This window comes from Pristiophorus japonicus, unplaced genomic scaffold (genome assembly GCF_044704955.1).
Source record: "Pristiophorus japonicus isolate sPriJap1 unplaced genomic scaffold, sPriJap1.hap1 HAP1_SCAFFOLD_504, whole genome shotgun sequence".
NCBI lineage: Eukaryota > Metazoa > Chordata > Chondrichthyes > Pristiophoridae > Pristiophorus > Pristiophorus japonicus.
The window spans coordinates 138,266-144,831 of record NW_027254410.1 but is presented as its reverse complement, the minus strand read 5'-3'; the positions used below and the strand labels follow the sequence as shown (position 1 = coordinate 144,831).

At 47.1% G+C, this 6,566-nt stretch overlaps 2 non-coding genes across 2 annotated transcripts; one reads left to right on the top strand and one right to left on the bottom strand.

The window, feature by feature from the left end:
- The first annotated feature begins 2,801 nt into the window (after nt 1-2,801).
- Nucleotides 2,802-2,874, top strand: trnak-cuu (transfer RNA lysine (anticodon CUU)). Its single transcript has one exon. It is a non-coding gene; the product is annotated as a tRNA-Lys (tRNA).
- Nucleotides 2,875-4,849: 1,975 nt separating this feature from the next.
- On the bottom strand, nt 4,850-4,923 carry trnan-auu (transfer RNA asparagine (anticodon AUU)). The gene has a single exon. It is a non-coding gene; the product is annotated as a tRNA-Asn (tRNA).
- Between the last annotated feature and the right edge of the window lie 1,643 nt (nt 4,924-6,566).

The following is a 6,566-nucleotide window of genomic DNA, read 5'->3' as shown; positions in this document are numbered from 1 at the left end:
TCCAGCTGTGACCTAACCTGCCCCACCGACCCCATCTCTTGTATTCTGTGCCTCGGCTAATAAAGGCAAGCATTCCATATTTCTTCTCAACCACCTTAGCTACCTGGCCTGCTACTTTCAGTGATCTGTGGACATGCACTGCCTGGATTCTGGGGAGGACCCAGCAGATTGGAAAACTGCAAATGTAATGCCCCTATTTAAAAAAGGAGGCAGACAAAAAGCAGGAAACTATAGACCAGTTAGCCGAACATCTGTGGTTGGGCAACTGTTGGAATCCATTATTAAAGAAGCAGTAGCAGGACAGAGAAACATCGAAACATAGAAAATAGATGCAGGAGTCGGCCATTCGGCCCTTCGAGCCTGCACCACCATTCAATAAGATCATGGATGATCATTCAGCTCAGTACCCATTTCCTGCTTTCTCTCCATAACCCCTTGATCCCTTTAGCTATAAGGGCCACATCTAACTCCCTCTTGAATACATCTAACACACTGGCATCAACAACTCTGCGACAGAGTATTCCATAGGTTAACAACTCTCTGAGCGAAGAAGTTTCTCCTCATCTCACCAGGGCCCTGTACAATTGTAGCAAGACTTCCTTACTCTTGTACTGTGGGCTATATATTAGGTACTATGGGCCGAGTGCCCTGTTTTTTTGCTGATTCGATGGTTGTATAAAAAGTTATTAAAATTTGACAGTTGCTCGGCAAACATATTTGTATTTCCTTCAGTGTACTCCTTACTCTTCAAGGGCTAGATTTTCCCCAAGCAGTTTTGTCGGCGCACTGACCTCAAGCGCACCGACTTTGTGCGCTGGAAACGGCGTGGGGAAAAACTCGCCCCATCCTGGCCGCTGTGTACAGTCCCCGGAGTCCTGGCGTGGTGTCGATGGTGAAGTGGGGGGCGGAGCCAAATGCCTGCGCCGAAAACACTGCCGGCACCTTCGCGCATGGGCAGTCGGGAGAGAAAACTTGGCACTCTGCCATTTTTAAACAGTGTCAAACCCGATGAAAAGCACAGCAGCTTCTCAGCTTCTCCGGTCGCTCGGCGGGCTCTCCCCCCGTCCCTCCCCGATAAAACGTACAGCTCCAGCAGCTGCAACTTCTCCGGTCCACAAGCTCACACTTCTCCGGTGTGTCTTCCCTCCCCTATCCCAGGGATACAGGGACCCAGTGTAATGGAGCCAAGTTTGCTGATGGTACAAAGATGGGTGGGAAAGTAAATTGTGATGCAGCAAAGAAAATCTCAATTCCGGAAGAACAATATGGAAAAGTACAGTAACCCCGACGTGATATAAACACGCAGCCTTCTGATCTGGAGTCAGACACACTACCGTTGCACCACGAGGTCTACAGTGCAGAGTGCCCATGTTTGTATACATGAAGGTTCCTGAAAAACAGTTTCATTTACCCTGCATTGGTGCAATGAAAGGGCTTTAAAATCCCCGGCCACTCCCACCGTGGGTCAGACAGCATCAGAAGCAGTGCCCACCTGTCACTCACTCTCTCACGCCCGCTTTCATCACCTGCTGCCCGCGGACTGCAGCAAATCCAGTTCATCATCATCATAGGCAGTCCCTCGAAGCGAGGATGACTTGCTTCCATGCCAAAAAAGGATGAGTTCACAGGTGTTTCAATGATGGACCTAATATTCCAGGTCCCGAACTGTATGTTGAAGGGTGGAAGATGCCTGTGCGTGGATTTGTTTTAACGTGTGGTGGCCGTTGCACCCCAGCCATCACACGGGCTTGACAGAGCGAGGTCTTGGTCCTGTGGCAAGGGTTTTCCAAGACGACTGGAGACCAGCTCTGCTGCACGGACTCAGTGTGCACACATATCGCAGTGTGGGCTGGCCCGTGCTGCCCCTGGGCCCCTGGCCCTGAACTCACGCCGCCCCTGGGCCCCGCTCACATCCCTCCACAGTCTCTCGCTGCTCCTGCTGTACCTGCCCACGCTCCAATCACCGACCTGGACTTTGATGACATCACTCTTCGCTGCCGTCGCCCTCCTGCACCAGCTCGCGCTGTACCTTGCCGTGGTACACCACCACGCTGCTCCCAGGCCGCCGCTCACCGATCCTTTTATGGCCCCGACCTGCCACTGGTGTTCTCACGCAGGTCGGGGCCTCCACGCTGCTCCCAGCAAATCCAGTTACACGCCGTGTCACCGCACAATTCTCAGCTGTGATTGTAAGCTGACTATATTTAAAGCTATCGCAGAGGCTGCAAGCAGTGTTCCCTGGTAGTCTAGTGGTTAGGATTTGGTGCTCTCACTGCCGTGGTCTACGTTTGATTCCCGGTCAGCGAAAGCATTTTTACAAAGCAAGCTGACAAATATATTTCAAGTCTGTGAGATCCTGAATAATTGTTATCATCATTAATCCACCCACATGTGTAGCACACTGAAGGAAATACAAATATGTTTGCTGAGTGACTGTTGAATTTTTATATTTTTTATACAACCGTAGAATCAGCAGAAAAACAGGATATTCGGCCCATAGCACCTAATATTCGGCCCATAGTACAAGAGTAAGGAAGTCTTGCTACAATTGTACAGGGCCCTGGTGAGACCACACCTGGAGTACTGCGCACAGTTTTGGTCTCCTTTTCTGAGGAAGGATATACTTGCCTGGGAGGTGGTACAACGGAGGTTCACCAGATCGATTCCTGGGATGAGAGCACTCTCCTATGGTGAGAGATTGTGCAGAATATGCCGATACTTGCTGGAGTTTCGAAGAATGAGAGGTGATCTCATTGAAACAGACAATATTCTGAAGGGGATTGACAGATAAATGTTGAGAAGCCCGGCTAGCTCAGTCGGTAGAGCATGATACTCTTAATCTCAGGGTCGTGGGTTCGAGCCCCACGTTGGGTGTTTACTTTTCATTAAACTTTTATGTTGCTTTCGCGGGTAAATATCATTAATGAACCCATGATCTTCTTTTGCACAATGATAAAAATGCGAACTGAGGGAGAGTTGATAATTTAATCAAATATTGAAAGCAGCGCCTCAGACCGCTCGGCCGTCCTTACTGTTCGATGCTCCAGTTACAAGTTATTACTCTGGAAAGTTTCAGACCGGGCGCTTGTTCAGTGCTGCTGGAAGGCCCAGTGATCGGGATATCCTCTCCCCCGGGGGTTTTCTGAGCCTGTGCTCGGTGTACGGGGAGCTTTGGCCCGAATCTGAGGTAGCTTGCATCCCAGGGATGGACAATAACGCTCTGAGCTCTGGAACTGGGGAAAAGCGAATAATTAATGAGTTGTTTGCGGGTTTCAAATGCAGCTTAGATCTGCTGGTGTAAACCGATAGTGTTGTTTCACAGAATGAAAGAAATGCTGACAGGGACAATTCAATAAGTGAACTTTAATAATTCATGAAACTTTAATCCTTGATGTAGTTTTATCCCCGATCTGATTTTACACAATCTGCATTTGAGGAGACTGGTTTAAATGTGCATTGCTCATGCAACAATGTATCCAAAACAGCCTTTATTTAATTTTATTGCAGACAAGTTTTTGTTTGAGAAATAATGTTTCTGCGCAGGCTTGAACCGGGAACTTTTCACGTGTGAGGGAAATGTGATCGCCTCCACACGACAGAAATTGCTGCTGAGCTCAGAGAGAAGTGTTCAGGAACAAGCTGAAATGCTCAATCCCTCTATCTGCAAAAAGTGCCTTTCACAAACATTTCTCTGACCAGAACGGCACCAAACAACAATGTCCTCCTTTTAAAGTCATTAAACTCCCCAATCTCTGCGTCTGCAATTTTAAGGACAAGGACTGAAAGCGCTTTGCGATCAGAAAATTGCAGGAAACCCCTGTGGTTAATGACAGGGCTTTTGATGGTTGATTTCTGTACACATCTTGTGTTATGTATTTAACCCATGACAACCTGTACACACCACCACTAGAGGGCCTACCTGTCGGAGTCCCAAGGGATCCCAGTATCCCTTGGGAGCACAGTATGTAAGCAGGCCACCCATGAGGTACCTGTACTCTGGAGTCTTATTAAAGGAGCGAAGGTCACACTTACTCATTATTCACAATACTAATTTCATCCTTTATTATGAGCGTATCAATTGGCGACGAGACAATGAACAACCACGCAAAAATGCAAGGAACAGTTGGTATCCTGGAAGAGTTCTCAGAAGTGGACGATTGCGAAGACTTTGTGGAGATACTTGACCAATACTTCGTGGCCAACGAGCTGGAAGGGGACGAGAACGCTGCCAAATGAAGGGCGATCCTCCTTACCGTCTGTGGGACAGCAACCTGTGGCCTCATGAAGAATCTTCTAGCTCTGGTGACACCAACAACTAAATCCTATGAAGAATGTGTACGCTGGTCTGCGAGCATCTAAATCCTAAAGAACGCGATCTGATGGCGAGCTTTCGGTTCTACACGTGCCAACGGTCGGAGGGCCAGGAAGTGGCGAGCTGTGTCGCCGAATTAAGGCGCCTCGCAGGACATTGCGAATTTGAGGGATTCCCAGAACAAATGCTGAGAGACATTTTCGTGCTTGGCATTGGCCATGAGATAATTCTTCGCAAACTGTTGACTCTCAGAATCTGAGAAAACACATAACGATAGGTCAGACAATTTACACCAGTTCCTTTAAACACAATAACGTAATTTATTTCTCGTGGACTGGATGGAGGACCATGGTGCATGTAAAAAATTGTTATCGTTTTCCATGAACTAAATGTTCATAAAAGTATGGGATTGGGAACTCACTGGATAACAGCACAGCTGGCAATGTTTGCGGAATATATTCGTGCAGCCAAAACGCACAATGACAACCTGGAATTGTGCGGCACCGAATCCTCGGGAAAAAAAACAGTTAAAGGCTTCGTCCCTGGGTGGGCTCGAACCACCAACTTTTCAATTAATAGCCGAACGTGCTAACCCATTGCGCCACAGAGACTAACTTAACTGTAAATTGGAACACATCCCAAACCAGGGTGTCAGTCAGTTAAAGCTTCAGATTGCTCCGACTGGGATGGAACTTGTCCACTCTCAGTTGTACTTTTCCCAAATAAAGGGTGGGACATTCATTGTGGATGCGTGGAAGCAGTCTGGTCCCGCACACTGCAGACACTTCCATGTCACCGCCAACCAGCTCTCCCACAACCGGTGTGATCTACCTGCCAGCCTTCCGGTGCCTTGTCTGTGACAAAGTATACTGATTGTCCCGAAGCCAGTCGTTGGTTTTAATTACTTTTCAGCTCCTGACTGCAGATATTCCTGTGATTAAACCTGAACAAAAGGATTACAGGGACAGTTGGATTCATCATTTATTTGCTTGGTGAAATTTCAAAGATTGAAAGTGACGTACATCAACCCCAAACCTCGTCACCTACTCGCTAACTGCCACACGCTGCTCCCGTGAGATGGAAGCCCAGTTGCTGTTTCAAGCTTGAATACAGGTACAAGCAGAACTCATTCAAAGAAAGTCCAAGTCCCATAGGCACCTGATTATTTGCACCGAACTACTTCGCAAAGAGTTGAGGTTCGTGTGGGGTGATTTGGGCACATCTTTCCCCACACTACAACACTTCAAACATAACTCAACAACTGTAAAGCGCTTTGGGGCATCATGAGTTCCTGAAAGGTGTTGCAGAAATGCAAGTCCTTCTTTGCAAAAGTTCTATGTAATTTCAAAATTCGCAGCAGAATAATGTGTTCGCCCAATCACGTCTGGGTCACTGTTCTTTCAAAATTTATATTTTCTTTGCTGTTTCGCAATAACCAGACCCTTGCTCCAAGGTCTGTCTCACTGTTTCCCCGGTGTCAGGCAGAGATACGCCTGCTGTCCTCATTTACTTCATGTGACAGGACACAAAAGTTCAAAATCAAACTGCAGGTGGCCACACATAATATTGAGCAGTCAGGATGGCCGAGCGGTCTAAGTTGCTGCATTCAGGTTGCAGTCTGCTTTGAAAGCGTGTGTTCCGTAGTGTAGTGGTCATCACATTCGCTTAACATGCAAAAGGTTCCTGTTTCAAAACCAGCTGAAAATGTGTTGAATTAAATATGAGAAGCATTGAATAATGTGCATTTCTGGTTCAGTATTAACAAAGCACAATGTCTCCCAGCCCTGCTATATTTGTTGAATACTCTGTACACTTCGGAACACATTCAAACTCTACAGTTTCCAGCCCTGACGATGCAGAAAGCCCCTCTCAAAGCTGCACATTCCGGCTGCTTTCAGTTGAGTTGTGAGAGATTATTGACGCATCCTGCAGCTGTGAAAAGGAAAGATGTGTTTGAGGGGTCATCAAATGAGGCCATGTGGGTTGAATTAAAGAACAAAAAAGGGGCGATCACACTACTGGGAGTTCACTAGACTCCCAGGCAGTTAGAGGGAGATAGAAGAACAAATATATGGGCAGAATGTTGAGAAGTGCAAAACCTATAGAGCTGTAAAAGTGGAGGATTTTAACTCCCCGAATATTAACTGGGAAAATGATAGTGTGAATGGTACAGATGGTGGAGAATTCCTAAAATGCATTCAGGAGAACTTCTTTATCCAGTATGTAACAAGCCCATCAAGGGAAGGGCGGTTCT